At 46.6% G+C, this 19,761-nt stretch overlaps 1 pseudogene; it reads right to left on the bottom strand.

The window, feature by feature from the left end:
* Positions 1 to 3,488: 3,488 nt before the first annotated feature.
* Positions 3,489 to 5,147, bottom strand: LOC116991609 (annotated as a pseudogene).
* Positions 5,148 to 19,761: the final 14,614 nt, after the last annotated feature.

The following is a 19,761-nucleotide window of genomic DNA, read 5'->3' as shown; positions in this document are numbered from 1 at the left end:
GTGGCTAAGGGGATCAGAGGGTATGGAGAGAAGGCAGGTACGGGATACTGAGTTGGATGATCAGCCATGATCATATTGAATGGCGGTGCAGGCTCGAAGGGCCGAAAGGCCTACTCCTGCACCTAATTTCTATGTTTCTATGGTTCTATGTTTCTAAAGTTAATTTGGTCAATACAATCGCGATGGAAGTTTCCTTTCCAATGTCGCTGAGATTTCAATCAAAATTATCAACGATTTTCAGTTGATGTGGTGAAAGTCTAAAAAGAGCTTTGGTTGTGTAATGTTTGCTTTGATGCGATTATTTTTCATTCCGAGCTGCATAACATTTTTGGTTGGCATTTTTTTTGTTGACAAGGTCAAATTTAGTTGGCTCGTTGCCTCGGAGTCAACACAAGGTTTAACATCCTGGACTCTGTTACCCACGACTTCCAGGAAGTTACTAGAATGTTGGCTGGGTTTCAGCACCTAAGTTACAGAGAAAGGTTGAACAAGTTAGGTTTTTTATTCTTTTGAGCGCAGAATGTTAAGGGGGGACTTGATAGAGGTCTTTAAAATTATGAGAGAGATAGACAGATTTGACGTGGATAAGCTTTTTCCATTGAGAGTAGGGAATATTCAAACTAGAGGACATGATTTGAGAATTAAGGGACAAAGGTTTAGGGGAAATATGAAGGGGAACTTCTTTACTCAATGGTAGCTGTGGTAGCTGTGTGGAATGAGTTTCCAGTGGAAGTGGTGGAGACAGCTTCGATTTTATAATTTAAAAATAAATCGGGTATGTATCTGGATGGGAAAGGAATGGAGGATACTCAAAATTGCTGGAGAAACTATGCGGGTGCAGCAGCGGGTGCAGGAGTGAAGGAAATAGGCGACGTTTCGGGCCGAAACCCATCTTCAGACTGATGGGGGTGGGGGTGAGAAGGAAGGAAAAAGGGAGGAGGAGGAGCCCGAGGGCGGGGGGGATGGGAGGAGACAGCTCGAGGGTTAAGGAAGGGGAGGAGACAGCAAGGGCTAGCAAAATTGGGAGAATTCAACGTTCATGCCATCCGGACACAAGCAACCCAGGCGGAATATGAGGTGCTGTTCCTCCAATTTCCGGTGTTGCTCACTCTGGCAGTGGAGGAGACCCAGGACAGAGAGGTAGGATTGGGAATGGGAGGGGGAGTTGAAGTGCTGAGCCACCGGGAGTTCAGGTAGGTTATTGCGGACTGAGCGGAGGTGTTCGGCGAAACGATCGCCCAACCTCCGCTGAGTCTCCCCGATGTAAATCAGCTGACATCTAGAGCAGCGGATGCAGTAGATGAGGTTGGAGGAGATACAGGTGAACCTTTGTCGCACATGGAACGACTGCTTGGGTCCTTGAATAGAGTCGAGGGGGAGGTGAAGGGACAGGTGTTGCATTTCTTGCGGTTGCAACGGAAAGTGCCCGGGGAGGGGGTGGTATGGGAGGGAAGGGAAGAATTGACAAGGGAGTTGCGGAGGGAGTGGTCTTTGCGGAAGGCAGACATAGGGGGAGATGGGAAGTTGTGGCGAGTGGCGGAAATGGCGGAGGTTTATGTGTTGTATTTGCCGGCTGGTGTGGTGAAAGGTGAGGACCAGGGGGACTCTGCCCTTGTTGCGAGTGCGGGGATGTGGAGAGAGAGCAGTGTTGCGGGGTATGGATGAGACCCTGGTGCGAGCCTCATCTATGGTGGCGGAGGGGAATCCCCCGTTCCCTGAAGAACGAGGACATTTCCGATGCCCAGGTATGGAATGTCTCATCCTGGGAACAGATGCGGCGTAGGCGGAGGAATTGGGAGTAGGGGATGGAGTCTTTACAAGGTGGGAAGACGTGTAGTCCAGATAGCTATGTGAGTCAGTTGGTTTGTAGTGTATGTCGGTCAGAAGTCTGTCCCCTGCGATGGAGATGGTGAGGTCAAGGAATGGTAGGGAAGTGTCGGAAATGGTCCAGGTGTATTGGAGTGCCGGATGGAAGTTGGTGGTGAAGTGGATGAAGTCAGTCAGTTGTGTGTAGGTGCAGGAGGTGGTGAAGTGAATGAAGTCAGTCAGTTGCGTGTAGGTGCAGGAGGGGTGAAGTGGATGAAGTTGGTCAGTTGTGTGTAGGTGCAGGAGGTCTCCTCCACTGCCAGAGCAACACCGGAAATTGGAGGAACAGCACCTCGTATTCCGCCTGGGTTGCTTGCGTCCGGATGGCATGAACGTAGAATTCTCCCAATTTTGCTAGCCCTTGCTGTCTCCTCCTCTTCCTTAACCCTCGAGCTGTCTCCTCCCATCCCCCCGCCCTCGGGCTCCTCCTCCTCCCTTTTTCCTTCCTTCTCCCCCCCACCCCCCATCAGTCTGAAGATGGGTTTCGGCCCGAAACGTCGCCTATTTCCTTCGCTCCATAGATGCTGCTGCACACGCTGAGTTTCTCCAGCAATTTTGTGTACCTTCGATCTTCCAGCATCTGCAGTTCCTTCTTGAACACAAAGAAATGGAGGGTTATGGTCTGAGTGGAGGTAGATGGGACCAGGTGAGAGTAAGTGTTCTGCACGGACTAGAAGGGCCGAGATGGTCTGATTCCGTGCTGTAATTGTTATATGGTTATATGGAATACAAACGGATGAAGCGATTTTTACATTTCCTGGATAAAAATATTAATGAAACAGATGGATTTTATAACAATCCATGATTGCATGGGCTTTACATTCAAAAGTTGCATGGCAGTAGAGAGTAGTGGTGGATGAGTTTTTGTTTTGACCTGGGCACTGTGACCAGTGTTGTTCCACAGGGACCAGTGCTGGGACCTTTACTATTTGTGAAAATATAAACGATTTGGATATTTAAATGATTTGGGTTTATAAATAATTTGGTGGGTTGATTAGTAAGTTTGCAGACAAGACAAACATTGGGCAGTTTACAAACCCAGCCTATGAGTATGTTAAACCAACCCTTACATAACCCGGGAAATCCCTGTATACGGTACAACACGGTGGTGCAGCTCTACTGCTGATTACAACGCCAGGGGCCCGGGTTCAATCCTGTCTGTGGGTACTGTCTGCACTAAAGATCTTATAGCGGAAGGGTCTGTTTCCGCGTTGTATCTAAAGTGTAAAGGAGGCTCATTGTGATAATGTATGACAATAATGGGGCACTGGGACGAAGGCAAACATGCTGACAGATTGAGGGTGAGAGTTGGCATGAATGAATGGAAGAGAGAATAGTGCAGTAAATGTCCACTCTGTCAGTGAATCACAAAGGTTTGTGCCTAGATAACCAAAGGTAACTTCATTGTGAATAACTGTCAGTAAATTTAAGGCTTCAGGAAAATGAGGTTCATCTATTTACACTTTTCATCTGCATATTAATGCACAAAGGTTATTATTTCACTCACCTTTCTGGCTTTTAATAGCACATGTTGAATCCATGTTTTGTGGAAAGGAGACTCCGTGGATCAAAGGCATGAAAAACTTTATTTGAAGAATTTGAAATAACAAAATATACCAAGGGAAATAAATCTCACTCAGTCTTTTGCTTTTTGCTACAAACACTACGACAAAGTTTCTTCAGTGTTCCAACCACCAGCACAGTGAGCAAGAGTAACACAGACAACAGAAAGATCATCACATCTACACAATAGTAAGCGTACCAGGGGAGTCGGTGGGATTCTGAGCGCAAATGCCCCGCTCCTTTGTGTCGGGCAACGTACTCAACCCAGAAGTTGGCGACTCTGGCTGGTCCCGATGGAGAGCGGAGAGTCTCTTCATGTTGTCCCCATAAAATGCGCCGTTTATCACCTCGTTGAGTGTCTGCAACAGATCTGTGGAGTGCATGGTTGCAATGTTGATCACTTTTGCTGCTCCTCGGGATTCGAGTCTGACTACATTGTCAAACTGGTCAAAAACAGAGGCATGCCGATCACTGGCACCCCATGGTAGATGGCTTCATAAATGCCATTGGTGCCTCCGTGTGAAACAAAGGCTCGTGTGTTGGGGTGACCCAGCAGGTCGTTCTGAGGAATCCATTTTGCCAGCAGTGTATTATTCCCTATATTGGGAGGGGTCTCACCATCATATCTCCAGATAACCTTCTGGGGGATTTGAGATAAAGCGTCTGCTATTTTCATTGTAATCTCCATTAGCAAGGAATTGACCATAGTCCCCATTGACATTACTACAAGTCCATGTTTCCCTGAGCTTTGGACAAACTCCTCAAACTCTGCTGCCAGAGGCCGTGCTGGTTTACACTGGAAGCCTCCGATGTACGCAATGTTTGGCATGGTGGGTCTTGGGAATTCAAATACAAAATCCACCCTCATCAGCCACACATCAGCTCTTAGGAGAATCGACTTGAAGTCTGTGTCTGGTCCCAGATACTGTTGGCAGATTTCATTATCAAGTGGATGTATCAAAAACTCTACAATCAGCAGCTCATTAAGAGTTTGCAGGACATTTTGTGTTCTTTGGAGAATATTCATCTTGTCTGACAAATGTGAGCCAGTGCGTGGGATGTAGGTAGGTGGTGAGGGGGCAGTGAGTACATGACCTTCCCCACCAACTTGCCATCGAACGTTGTACACCAGTTTTAAATAATAAGCAAGCATTGAACCCAAACCGAATGCCGGATCTGTAAGTATTAACTCAAAATTTGCATTTCCAAGTTGGTTCAACAAGCTATTGTTTTCGAATAATGCTTTGATAATCTCTTTCACCCATTGATGATACTCAAACATAAACATCAACATTTCATATTGGAGATGAATTTTGCCCCAGACTGTTGAGCCTTTCTGTAGGTTTTCTAATGTTATTTGTACAATATTTTCCATAAGGTTGTATTTTTCAGATTCTCTTGGCATTTGAATCATAATGGTTGATACAAGTCTTGGCTCTCTTTGATATACAAGGACGTTGACTGACTGAGCACAGTGATGCTGTGGCCACGATGGTTCAGCTCTTCTATCAAACATTTCATATTGATCCAGTGACTCCCATCAACAGGCACGACCAATATTCTAGCTGCTCGGGTAATTGGACAAGACAAGGTGATGGTGATGCAAAGAACAAATGCAAATCTGCCTTTCCATCCAGGATTACCCATGCTGGAAATAGAAAATAGCACCGATCCTGTTGCAGAATTGATCAGACACGTTAGTAAGCAACACACATTGGCAAAAAACAACATTTAGAAACAACTGTGTGTATTCTTGACATTGCATTAAGCAAATCATATGTGTGTCATAGAATCATAGAGTGTGGAAACAGGACCTTTGGCCCAACTTACCCACACCGACCAACTACACTAGTCCCACCTGCTTGCGTTTGGCACATATCCCTCACAACCTGTCCTATCCATGTACCTGTCTAGTTACTTCTTCAACATTGCGATAGTTCCTCCCTCAACGACGTGCTCCAAGTCCGCACCCACCAGCAATCCCCGCACATTAACACTATCCTACACACACTATGGACAAGTTACACTTAAACCAAGCCAATTAACCTACTAACCTGTACATCGTCGGAGTGTGGGAAGAAACCGAACATCTAGGAGAAAACACACGCTGTTCACGGGGAGGGCGCACAAACTCCGGACATACAGACAGCACACGTAGCCAGGATCAAACCTGGGTCTCTGGCGCTGGAAGGCAGCAGCTCTACTGCGTCGTCACTGAGCTGCCCAATGTACTGGAACATTTCGCATGAACCGACAACCCTCTCTATTGTTGTGTCCCGGGGGTTCCTCCTGCAGCCGACTTTGAAGGCAATGGAGGCAATATCCCGGTTTAACCCGGCCCACACCTAGCGTCCGACGTCTCCAGACAGAGCAGGGCCGGATTTAGATGAAGAGAAGCCCTAGGCTATTCCACTTGTGAGGCCGCTCCCAATTCCCCACCCCCACGACGAGAGGAAGATGGAAGTTTGACACCGATGTGCAGCCGAGTGTGGCCAATGAGATAAGGGCATTCGTAATAAGGTGGATGAGTTGAATGTGCAGATAGCTATTAATGACTATGATATAGTTGGGATCACGGAGACATGGCTCCAGGGTGACCAAGGCTGGGAGCTGAACATCCAGGGATATTCAATATTCAGGAGGGATAGAGAGAAAGGAAAAGGTGGTGGGGTAGCGTTGCTGATTAGAGAGGAGATTAACGCAATGGAAAGGAAGGACATTAGTTTGCAGGATGTGGAATCGGTATGGGTAGAGCTGCGAAACACTAAGGGGCAGAAAACGCTGGTGGGTGTTGTGTACAGGCCACCTAACAGTAGTAGTGAAGTTGGAGATGGTATCAAACAGGAAATTAGAAATGCGTGCGACAAAGGCAAAACCGTTATAATGGGTGACTTCAATCTACATATAGATTGGGTGAATCAAATTGGCAGGGGTGCTGAGGAAGAGGATTTTTTGGAATGTATGCGGGATAGTTATCTAAATCAACATGTAGAGGAACCAACGAGGGAGCAGGCTATTTTAGACTGGGTATTGAGTAATGAGGAAGGGTTAGTTAGCAGTCTTGTTGTACGTGCCCCCTTGGGCAAGAGTGACCATAATATGGTTGAGTTCTTCATTAGGATGGAGAGTGACATTGTTAATTCAGAAACAATGGTTCTGAACTTAAAGAAAGGTAACTTTGAGGGTATGAGACGTGAATTGGCCAAGATTGACTGGCAATTAATTCTAAAAGGGTTGACGGTGGATATGCAATGGAAGACATTTAAAGACTGCATGGATGAACTACAAAAATTGTTCATCCCAGTTTGGCAAAAGAATAAATCAGGGAAGGTAGTGCATCCGTGGATAACAAGGGAAATCAGGGATAGTATCAAAGCGAAGGATGATGCGTACAAATTAGCCAGAAAAAGCAGCATACCGGAGGACTGGGAGAAATTCAGAGACCAGCAGAGGAGGACAAAGGGCTTAATTAGGAAAGGAAAAATAGATTATGAAAGAAAACTGGCAGGGAACATAAAAACTGACTGCAAAAGTTTTTATAGATATGTGAAAAGAAAGAGATTAGTTGAAACAAATGTAGGTCCCTTGCAGTCAGAAACGGGTGAGTTGATCATGGGGAACAAGGATATGGCGGACCAATTGAATAACTACTTTGGTTCCGTCTTCACTAAGGAAGACATAAATAATCTGCCGGTAATAGCAGGGGACTGCGGGTCAAAGGAGTTGGAGGAATTGAGTGAAATCCAGGTTAGCCGGGAAGTGGTGTTGGGTAAATTAAATGGATTAAAGGCCGATAAATCCCCAGGGCCAGATAGGCTGCATCCCAGAGTACTTAAGGAAGTAGCTCCAGAAATAGTGGATGCATTAGTAATAATCTTTCAAAACTCTTTAGATTCTGGAGTAGTTTCTGAGGATTGGCGGGTAGCAAACGTAACCCCACTTTTTAAGAAGGGAGGGAGAGAGAAAACGGGGAATTACAGACCAGTTAGTCTAACATCGGTAGTGGGGAAACTGCTAGAGTCAGTTATTAAAGATGAGATAGCAGCACATTTGGAAAGTGGTGAAATCATTGGACAAAGTCAGCATGGATTTACAAAAGGTAAATCATGTCTGACGAATCTTATAGAATTTTTCGAGGATGTAACTAGTAGCGTGGATAGGGGAGAACCAGTGGATGTGGTGTATCTGGACTTCCAGAAGGCTTTCGACAAGGTCCCACATAAGAGATTAGTTTACAAACTTAAAGCACACGGCATTGGGGGTTCAGTATTGATGTGGATAGAGAACTGGCTGGCAAACAGGAAGCAAAGAGTAGGAGTAAACGGGTCCTTTTCACAATGGCAGGCAGTGACTAGTGGGGTACCGCAAGGCTCAGTGCTGGGACCCCAGCTATTTACAATATATATTAATGATCTGGATGAGGGAATTGAAGGCAATATCTCCAAGTTTGCGGATGACACTAAGCTGGGGGGCAGTGTTAGCTGTGAGGAGGATGCTAGGAGACTGCAAGGTGACTTGGATAGGCTGGGTGAGTGGGCAAATGTTTGGCAGATGCAGTATAATGTGGATAAATGTGAGGTTATCCATTTTGGTGGCAAAAACAGGAAAGCAGACTATTATCTAAATGGTGGCCGACTAGGAAAAGGGGAGATGCAGCGAGACCTGGGTGTCATGGTACACCAGTCATTGAAAGTGGGCATGCAGGTGCAGCAGGCAGTGAAGAAAGCGAATGGTATGTTAGCTTTCATAGCAAATGGATTTGAGTATAGGAGCAGGGAGGTTCTACTGCAGTTGTACAGGGTCTTGGTGAGACCACACCTGGAGTATTGCGTACAGTTTTGGTCTCCAAATCTGAGGAAGGACATTATTGCCATAGAGGGAGTGCAGAGAAGGTTCACCAGACTGATTCCTGGGATGTCAGGACTGTCTTATGAAGAAAGACTGGATAGACTTGGTTTATACTCTCTAGAATTTAGGAGATTGAGAGGGGATCTTATAGAAACTTACAAAATTCTTAAGGGGTTGGACAGGCTAGATGCAGGAAGATTGCTCCCGATGTTGGGGAAGTCCAGGACAAGGGGTCACAGCTTAAGGATAAGGGGGAAATCCTTTAAAACCGAGATGAGAAGAACTTTTTTCACACAGAGAGTGGTGACTCTCTGGAACTCCCTGCCACAGAGGGTAGTCGAGGCCAGTTCATTGGCTATATTTAAGAGGGAGTTAGATGTGGCCCTTGTGGCTAAGGGGATCAGAGGGTATGGAGAGAAGGCAGGTACGGGATACTGAGTTGGATGATCAGCCATGATCATATTGAATGGCGGTGCAGGCTCGAAGGGCCGAATGGCCTACTCCTGCACCTAATTTCTATGTTTCTATGTTTCTATGTTTTAATTTATTGCCAGTGCTAGTGTCGAGTTATCGGCTTAAACACTATTATTCTGAAATGGAGGGCAAGGAAAATGTTCGTTAGAGACTACAGTGCGTTGTGACAGCCTGTGTATGAAAGCCCTATGACAGTGTCAGAAATATTATACACCAGGCCCCTACGAAGCTTTTCAAAAAGTGGCAGGATTACAAACATTTTATGTAAAATAAATGCATGCAGTGCATATCACAAGTGCGAAGCTCAAAGACCCTTGTGGCCGGGGTCCAGGGCCCGCTTCAGGGCCCTGGAAGCTCTGGGGTTTTAGATGCTCTCTTGTGCATTCTCAGCCTTATTTTGGAGCATTTTTGCACCAAATGTATGACCAATATTTCAGAAATAAGTTTGGTTGAATCAAGAGTAAAGGGTGGTTGGAATGGGATGATTGGGATCATTGTTGTATACATTTTCTTAAATCTAGAATTGAATCTGTCCTTGTTTTAATGATTCAATTCAATTCAATTTTAATGTCATTGCACAGATACAAGTATGGGTACAACAAAATGCAGTTTAGCGTCAGTCCGTAGTAATAATGCAATATAGAAATAAAAATACAGAATAAGCAAACAATGTGGACGGAGAGACTGGAGAAATCTATCGGCGGGACTCCGAGTTCATCAATATGATAGTGTTGTTGTAGAAGCTGTTCCTCATCCTACTAGTACGAGACCTGAGGCTCCTGTACCACCTCCCTGATGGGAGGAGGGCAAACAGTCCATGGTTGGGGTGGGAGGGGTCTTTGATGATCTTCCCGGCTCGTCTCAGACACCGTTTTCGGTGGAGGGCATCCATGGAGGGAGGGAGCGGGGCACCGATGATGTACTAAGCGGTTTTCACCACCCGTTGTAGTGCCTTCCTGTCCGCTATGGTGCAACTGCTGTACCATACCGTGAAGCAGGTGGTCAGGATGCTTTCGATGGTACAGCGGTAAAAGTTGGTCAGGATCTGAGGGGACAGGTGAGCTTTCTTGAGTCTCCTCAGGAAGTAAAGGCGCTGCTGCGCCTTTTTGATCAGCTTGGAGGTGTTGAGGGACCAGGACAGATCCTCCGAGATGTGTACCCCGAGGAATTTGTAGTTGGAGACGCGCTCCACCTCAGTCCCGTTTATATGGATGGGGGTATGTCTGCCCCCTCTGTTCTTCCTGAAGTCAACAATAATTTCCTTCGTCTTCTTGGAGTTGAGGATGAGGTTATTGTTGGCACACCAGGTTGTCAGGTGCTGGACCTCCTCCCTGTAGGCTGACTCGTCGTGGTGTCGTCGGCAAATTTAATGATGGCGTTGGAGCCATTCTTAGGGATGCAGTCATGGGTGAAGAGGGAGTAGAGAAGAGGGCTGAGCACACAGTTCAGTGTTATAGTGGAGGAGGTGAGGTTGTTGACCCTAACAGACTGTGGTCTGTTGGTGAGGAAATCCAGTGTCCAATTGCAGAGGGAGGTGGAGATGCCAAGTCCGCTGAGTTTGGTGATCAAGCTAGTGGGGATGACAGTGTTAAAGGCAGAGCTGAAATCAATGAACAGCATCCTGATGTAAGGTACACAAAATTGCTGGAGAAACTCAGCGGGTGCAGCAGCATCTATGGAGCGAAGGAAATAGGCGACGTTTCGGGCCGAAACCCTTCTTCAGCAAAGTAGGCATACCTTGAGGAGATATCGCAGTGGAGTAGACAAAGTGTTCAAGAAGGAACTGCAGATGCTGGAAGATAGAAGGTACACAAAATTGCTGGAGAAACTCAGCGGGTGCAGCAGCATCTATGCGGCCCGAAACGTCGCCTATTTCCTTCGCTCCATAGATATCTCCTCAAGGTATGCCTACTTTGCTGAAGAAGGGTTTTCGGCCCGAAACATCGCCTATTTCCTTCGCTCCATAGATGCTGCTGCACCCGCTGAGTTTCTCCAGCAATTTTGTGTACCTTCGATCTTCCAGCATCTGCAGCATCCTGATGTAGGTGTTATTGCTGTCCAGGTGGGTCAGGGCAGAGTGTAGGGCCGCCGATATGGCGTCCTCTGTAGACCTGTTGGTCCGGTAGGCAAACTGATGGGGGTCCAGTGTGGGGGGGAGGCTGGCGTTGAGGTGAGCCAAGATCAGCCGGTCAAAGCACTTTGCAATGACAGGGGTGAGTGCCACTGGGACTCCCTGTAGCTGATTGTTTGGGCACTTGCACAATGGTTGATGTCTTGAGGCAAGTGGGGACTACACCCTGGGCCAGTGATAGATTGAAAATGTCAGTGAAGACCAGGGATAGTTGTCCAGCACATGCCCTGAGCACACGCCCGGGGATGCCATCGGGGCCGGCAGCTTTATGCTCATTCACCTTGCTCAGTGCATCTTGTACAGCAGAGGTGGAGAGACTGAGGGGTTGTTCATTCGGGGGTGGAGAAACTTTGATGGCTGGAGTTTTGTTGTCCCGGTCAAAGCGAGCATAGAAATGGTTTAGCTCGTCAGGAAGGGAGGCGTTGTCTGGGGGGGGGGGGTTAACTTTATGGTAATCGGCAATGGATTTGATTCCTTGCCACATGCGCCTGGGGTCGGAGTTGTTTTGGAAATGCTCCTCAATCCGCCATTTGTGATTGAGTTTAGCATTCCTAATTCCCTTTTTCAGATTGGCCCTGGATGAGCTGTATCCCTCAGCGTTGCCAGATCTGAAAGCGGCATTGCGAGCCTTCAGCAGGAGTCTGACCTCCCTGCTCATCCACGGCTTCTGGTTAGGGAAGGTCTTAATCTCTTTGTGGGTAGTGACGTTGTCGGTGCAGAATTTTATATTGTCCAAAACGGTTGAGGTGTATGAGTTGATGTCCACTTGGGAGTTAAAAGTGGCCTGGGTGGCAAACAGACTCCAGTCTGTTTGCTGAAACTGTTCCTGTAAAACAGAGACAGCCCCCTCAGGCCAAACCTTCACTGTCCTCATGGTAGGTTTCACACGTCTGATCAGAGGTGTGTATTTGGGGAGCAGGAACAGAGAGAGGTGGTCAGACTGTCCAAGGTGGGGGAGGGGGAGGGCTTTGTAGGCTTCAGTAATATTAGTATATACTAAGTCCAGAATATTGTTTCCTCTGGTTGGGCAGGAAACATGCTGATGGTACCTGGGGAGCACAGTTGTAAGGTTGGAGTGGTTGAAATCACTCGCAACAATAAATGCCCCCTCTGGGTGTGCAGTTAGTTGTTTGCTGATAGCAGCTTGCAGTTCTTCCATTGCTAGCCTGGCATTAGCGTCCGGGGGTACATAGACTGCAGTGATAACAGTCGATGTGAATTCTCTGGGCAGATAGAAGGGCCTGCACTTTATCATCAGGTATTCCAGGTCAGCAGAGCAGTGACTACCAATCCTAACAACGTCCGTACACCATGTGTTGTTCACATACATGCACAGTCCGCCGCCCTTGGTCTTACCGGAGTCCTCCGCTGTTCTGTCGGCCCTGAAGACAGTGCGCCCCTCCAGCTCGCTGGCGTTGTCCGGGATCAAGTTGTACTGTAAAATGTTATGTAAAATGTTATAAGCATGCAAACACTGCAAATAAAATATTGTAAGTTTTTGCAGTAAATAAACCTTTTTTTTAGAAAATGTTTAGTGTGTTGATTTGATTGCCTGTTATTGTTCGACTGTGTTAGTGTGTGCACATTAAAATATGATTCAAAAAGAAAGTCACAAACTATGGAATTCATATTTCTCAGTATTGTTATCAAGGAAAAGAAAGCAGTTCCAATGGTTTGACATTATTCATATGGAGAAAATATAATTGCTCTAAAATCTACCTTAATTTTGCAATCTCACTAAAGATAATCCCCCTTTCCCTCTCCCCCCTCCCTCTCCCTCCACCTCTCTCTCGCTTCCCATCTCTCCCTCCCCCCTCCCCCTCTGATTCTCTCCCCCTCCTCCTTGATCGCTCTCCCTCTCTCTCCCCCTCTGTCTCAACCTCCCCTTCCCCCCTCTCACTTCCCCCCTTTCTCTCTTTCTCTCCCTCCCTCCCCCTCTCTCCCTCCCACGCAGCGAGGCTCTGATTCTGCGCCACAGACACCGCAGCCCCCCCCCCCCCCCCCGGCCCGGAGAAACGGGCACTCCCGCAATTCAATATTCGAATACTTTCCTGGAGTAGACATGAGGCATCGAGGTGATTGTGTGGAGTGGAAATGGAGATCTGAACCCGCCCGGGCCCATTGCGCACGTGCGGAGAGACAGCGACATTTTGCGTCGTTACTGCAGTCTTCCCCCAACTGCAATGGTCGCAATTTTGTTCCCGAAAAATTCCGGCGGGCTGGAACCAGAATTTCGGGTAATTTCTGTCAAAGTTGAAACACTGATGGCGCTACAATTTTTTTTTCTCAGGATTTTTTTTATTCTGGGGAAAAAACACCTTGGCCAGAGGCCACCTAAATTTTGAGGCACTAGGCTTCAGCCAATGAAGCCTATAGTTAAATCCAGCCCTGCTGAGGCCTCCCTAGATCTCGAGGCCCTAAGCTTATGCTTGTGAAGATTATACGTAAATGCGGCCCTGACCTAGAATGATCAGAGAATCACTTCCACCACAATGACTTGGCCGCTGGGTCGTTTGCTGATTTGTGGTGCTCTGTAACTATTGTCCATCTCATCCTCTCAGGGTGAGAATGGGAGACACCAACATTACTCAACCCACAGCATTCAGAGGTATTTGCAACAGGACTGCTGTTGGAGCACAGCATCGTCTGTTGTCTATGCTGAGTGTAGAGGGATATGGTTAAACCACAAAGAGGGAATAACTGTAAAGATCAGTTGCAAAGATGACCACCTTGTACCTGAAATATTACCATTCACAAACGATAATGATAAACATACCAGAAAGTTGTGGAACAGGTTCTGCGGCAAATATGTTGTTTAGTTTATAGTTTAGGTAGAAGTGCAGTGCAAATGTTTGTTTTGCATGCTACCCATATCAGATCAGATATACCATTCTTAGATACAACCAGTTCAAACAAAGTGCAATTATTAGAGCAAGGGGAAAGGTACATATTGCATAATATAGTTCTCAGAATTGCAACACATTAGTTCCATTGACAAAGTCCAATGTTTACAACGTATAGAGGTGAATCAGATCTCTGGCTTATGAAAGAACTGTTCATAAGCCCGATAACAGAAGAGAAGAAGTTGTTCCTGATTCTTTTGATGCGCGCTTTCAAGCATCTGCACCTTCAGCCGGACAGAAACAGAAAGAAGTGGGGTGGGACAAGTGTTTGATTTTATTTCGGAGTCACGTGAGTGACTACGTGAAGAGCCCGCTCAGCACGCATGCGTGGCATTACGTTCAGCAGTGCAACAGCGGCGCATCGGGAGTCAGGCGCTCCCGCTACGGGGTGAAAGAACGGACCGTGAGGTAAGCTCTGAGGTCGGGTTTTTCTTTCACAGGTAGCCTTCTGCTTTCAGGCAGAGAAGAAAGGCTCTAGAACAAACCTGTCCCCCGCTCGACTCCACGGAGAAGCGTTCCATATGGGGGGGGGCAGCAACAAGGCGGTAGGACCGTTTACCCGGCGCTCCGCTATTCCCCGACACTGCGCTGGAAGTAAAGCCACGGAAGAGACGTCTGGCCGGTGGCTTCCGACTTGTCGAACGGGGACGTCTCTCCACCCGCACGGGGGCAAAGACAGCCACCTGAAAAGACCTGTTCCCCGCTCGACTCCACGGAGGAGCGTTCCATCTGGGGGGGGGGGGGCAGCAACAAGGCGGTAGGGCCGCTTAACGGGCGCTCCGCTATTTCCCCGACACCGTGCCGAGCCCAGCCCGCTAGCGCCTGAGCAGCGGGCTGGAAGTAAAGCCACGGAAGAGGCGTCCGGCCGATGGCTTCCGTCTTGTCGGACGGGGACGTCTCTCCACCCGCCCGGGGGAGAGACAGCCACCTGAGCCGCATGGAGCGGCTCCTGGAGCAGGAGCTCCAGCAAGACGCGCTTCTTGAGGGGCGCTCTCGCAGGGGGAGTTCAGGCACTCCCTCCACAGTGCCTTCTGCACTGTCCATTGCTCCCTCCTTACCCGAGGGTAGCTTTGGTGACCAGGACTGGGCTGGTCAAGAAGATGGCTGAAGATCTCGGGAGTATGCAAGGGGTGCAGGAACAGGAAGAGATGCTAGGTGTGGTGGACCGCTATGTGGCAACCCCACGTGCAGGAGGCCGTTAAAGGCCAAACCAGCGGCCAGCATTAACCACCCCTCCAACTGGCCCCTACAGGAGAGGTTGTCAATAAGACCTTAGAAAACTGCAGCGTATCCTCAGGCTCCTGACGTCAGCCATCACATTCCGTGGACAAATACGGAGATGACCACAACCTTCGTAAACAAATCATAAAACCTGCCATAAAATCCTAAATTTGCGAGGTTGTGCATACCCCAGCCACTGAGGCAAAAACCTCACAAAGCATATGAAGGATATGGAAGAGGCTTTAAAAAACTTTCGGTCTCATGAGGGCAGGCCCTGGACGAGCAAACCAAAAACAATAATTCCTAAGCAGCAGCACCCCATCGCATCCATCAGTCGACGTCTGCCATATGGGACTGGTGTAAAGCTCGGGGTCCGGCTTCTATCCCTGGAAGTCTTCTTTAGACCAGGGCCCACAGCGGACCCCATGGAAAATGCGCCACCCCCCAACATCACCGCCACGTCAGACAACGTGCAAGAATCGTTGGACCGGCAGGAAGCAGAACAATACCCATAACCATGTAGGTAGGTGGCTCTGGTTCATACCAGCATATAGAAAATAGGGGCTTAATACTAACAGGGGGGAGATTACACCCGTTTTAAGAAGCACGGGAGTCTATCACGAGTGATCAGTATATACTCAATGGCATTAGTGGATATAAAATACAATTCATACTAGAAAAATTGCCACCAGTTCAACATTCACCCCAGAGGGTATTTTCCCTCTCTGTTAGAGAAACGAGAGGTACAAGCTGAACTGGTGAGACTAATTACAAAGGATATCATGGGAAAACATGAACCCTTGGAATTCGTAACATATATTCGTCACTAAACCCAAAAAAGATGGTGGATATCGCATCATCATTGACTTAACTTCACTAAATATGTTTGTTAAGTATATACATTTCAAAGGGAAACGGTTGTTACTGCCAAACAACTAATTTCCAAAGGATACTTCATGGCAAGCATTGATCTTAAAGATGTTTACTATTTAGTACCATTCACAAGGATATTCGCAGATACCTGAAATTTACCTGGATGGGGCAGCAATGGCAGTTTAAAGCGTTACCCAATGGGTTCACATCAGCCCAAGATTATCCACCAAGATACTAAAACCAGCTCTGGCAATATTCAGAAGACAAAAACATATTGCCATGGCATATCTTGATGATATCTTAAATAATAGGCAAGACCATGGAATTGACTATGTTAGCTGTATCAGCTACCAAACAGTTATTTGAAACCCTGGGATTGTCTTACATCCAGATAAATCTAGGTTGAAGCCATCCACTATCATGGACTAATTGGGCTTCACAATTAATTCATGACTGTAACATTGCCAAGAGACAAAACAGTTGAATTGGCACAATCATGCAACAATTTAATGATTCGGACCTTTGCACTGTCAAAACTTACAAAGAGCAAACGTACAGGCACCAAAACGACACACAGGTCATTATGATCGTGTCATAAAGTTACCCACTGAAGCAATATCAGAACCACAGTGGTGGGCAAAAAACCTTTGGCAAAGTTTCAGCTCTATGATCATCACTAACCCTACGTTAGTTATCCCAACAGATGCCAGTGCTCAAGGCTGGGGAGCAACTAACTCTATATCCAGCACAAGTAGTAGATGGACTAACCCAGAGTCATCGTTACCACTTACACTGGGCATTAATTATCTAGAGATGTTGGGTGACTTTTATGGTTTAAAAGCATATGCACAAATATGCATCACTTGCATGTACGGTTACAAATAGATAATACTACGGTGGTGGCCTACATTAACCATATAGGCGGCATAAAATCGGAATCATGCGACAAGTTGGTCAACACAATTTGGCAATGGTGTGTCGAAAGACATATTTGGCTATCAGCAACTTACCTGCCAGGTAAGCTAAATAGAGTGGCAGACACCAGGTCACGTAAATTTAATGACAACATCGAATGGCTGTTAAACCCCAAAAAATTTGCAAAAGTTATCAAGCAATATGGCACGCCAGATATCGATTTATTTGCATCAAGGCTAAATCACCAGGTACCTATGTATGTCGCTTGGGAAACAGACCCTGAGGCAGCAGCGGTAGATGCGTTCGCGCTGGATTGGGGATATTCTTCTTCTATGCATTTCCTCCCTTCTGCCTCATCAGTCGGGGACTATGCACAATACAAATGGACTCTGCTTCAGGTATTTTGATAGTACCCGACTGGCCTAAGCAGCCATGGTTCCCAATACTCCATGACATGGTTGTTGAAACTCCGATAGTATTTCCCAGTGACCCAGAGTTATTAACACCCAGTGTCGAGCACAAGCCACCTGTGCTATGAACAAATCAAACTCCTGGGTTGCCGATTCTGCACAATCCACTTCTGGGACTGGGATTATCAGAACAAACCATCGACACCATGTCAGCATCCCTCCGAACATCCACTAAAAACAGCACTTGTCCAGCATCAAAAAATGGGAGAAGTACTGCTTGGATACAGGGACCACCTACTCAACCGCTACAATTACCAACGTACTGGAATTCCTGGTGAACCTTCACCACAATGAAGGACTCAGCTACAGAGCCATCAACACAGCTAGAAGTGACCTGCCTGTCTATTTAAAACCAGCTCCAGGACAACAGGCCATGGGGTCCCACCCGCTGGTGGTCAAACTAATGAAGGGTATTTACAACTCTAACCCCCTAGACCAAGGTACACCCATATATGGGATGTCAGTGTGGTCCTGACATACCTCAGGGGATAGCCACCAGCCAGATCCCTCAACCTGGAACAATCTACGCTCAAAACACTCATGTTGATGGCACTTGTATCTGCACAGAGGGTCCAGTCACTACACCTATTGCGACTGGACAGCATGCTCACAGCTCCAGACCAGATCTCTGTCGTTATCCAGGGACTGATCAAACAGTGCAGACCAGGAACACCTGATCCAGTCATGGAATTCCGGGCTTACCCGCCAGAACCACGGTTATGTGCCATGACCCACCTACTATCCTACATAGACACAACCAAAATATTCGAGGGAGATGAAAAGCCTTGTGGGTCAGTCATAAAAAACCTTATGGTCGGGTGACGAGCTAAACCATTTCGAGATGGCTCAAGCAGGTGCTAAAAGCTGCTGGGATAAACACTAACATGTACAAATTTCATTCCACCAGGGCAGCATCCACGTCGACGGCTAAAAGAATGGACGTGCCTATAGACCACATCCTGGCTATAGCAGGATGGTCGGGGGAAAGACCGTTCAGAAATTTTATAATAAGCCGTTGGCAAAACCTGTTTTATTTGCAGAAAAGATTTTACAGACTGCAAATATTTAATTTAAGCCCAGGGGAGCAATTTAATTTCTTTGTTGTTATTGTTAAAATATACCATTGTGTTTTTCTACAAACAGATTCATTGGTTGATTACGATAACACACTTCCTCCGTCAAGGACTTCGGCAGTGCGTGAAGTAATACCTGTTACACGGTTTGAAATCACAGAGCTTTGAAGTCTTCACGTAGTCACTCACGTGACTCCGAAGTAAAATAGTAAGATTAAACGAGAACTTACCAGTTTGAAGTTTGATCTGTATTTTATGAGGCGTTACGATGAGGGAATACGTGCCCTCCGCTCCCACCCTGGGATGTAATGTTAAAATTATACAAGGCATTGGTGAGACCAAATCTGGAGTATGGTGTACAATTTTGGTCGCCCAATTATAGGATGGATGTCAACAAAATAGAGAGTACAGAGGAGATTTACTACAGTGTTGCCTGGGTTTCAACAACTAAGTTACAGAGAGAGGTTGAATAAGTTAGGTCTTTATTCTCTGGAGCGCAGAAGGTTAAGGAGAGACTTGATAGAGGTCTTTAAAATGATGATAGACAGAGTTGATGTGGATCAGCTTTTCCCTTTGAGAATAGGGAAGATTCAAACAAGAGGACATGACTTCAGAATTAAGGGACAGAAGTTTAGCGGTAACATGAGGGGGAACTTCTTTACTCAGAGAGTGGTAGCGGTGTGGAATGAGCTTCCAGTGGAAGTGGTGGAGGCAGGTTCGTTGGTATCATTTTAAAATAAATTGGATAGGCATATGGATGAGAAGGGAATGGAGGGTTATGGTATGAGTGCAGGCAGGTGGGACTAAGGGAAAAAAAGATGTTCGGCACGGACTTGTAGGGCCGAGATGGCCTGTTTCCGTGCTGTAATTGTTATATGGTTATATGGTTAATATGGGTCAAACTGATAAACTGATGTCTCCTTGTCTTTATTGTGTTTACTTCAATAACTGTGTCTATCTGTGATTCCACACCGCTGTTTTGAAGTCTGTCGCGCATGCGTGCTGAGCGGGCTCTTCACGTAATCCATCATCGTAACTCCTCATAAAATACAGATCAAACTTCAAACTGGTAAGTTCTCGTTTAATCTTACTATTATGTTGGCTGCTTTTCCAAGGCAGTGTGATATGTAGACGGAATGATAATGTGGTGACTAAAGTTTTTCTTTTTCTTTTTCTAAGGCACTTTACAAGAAGGAGATGCAATATAAATCTAATAAACCGGGATGACCAGCCAAGTCCTAAAATTCTGAGGTGTTTGGTTGCACCATATGATTCAGGAATATTACCTTGATTTACAATGCAAGACGATAGACAAATAAAGAATGGAGGAATTACATTTTGTAGTTGGAATATAAGGGGTGCCAACGAACCAATTAAGAGGGGTAAAATTTTTGCCCAACTAAAATCGATAAAAAGCGACATAA

Source organism: Amblyraja radiata, chromosome 34 (assembly GCF_010909765.2).
Source record: "Amblyraja radiata isolate CabotCenter1 chromosome 34, sAmbRad1.1.pri, whole genome shotgun sequence".
In the NCBI taxonomy this organism is placed as follows: Eukaryota; Metazoa; Chordata; class Chondrichthyes; order Rajiformes; family Rajidae; genus Amblyraja; species Amblyraja radiata.
The sequence above is the reverse complement of the archived record's forward strand: the minus strand, read 5'-3'. Positions and strand labels throughout refer to the sequence as shown.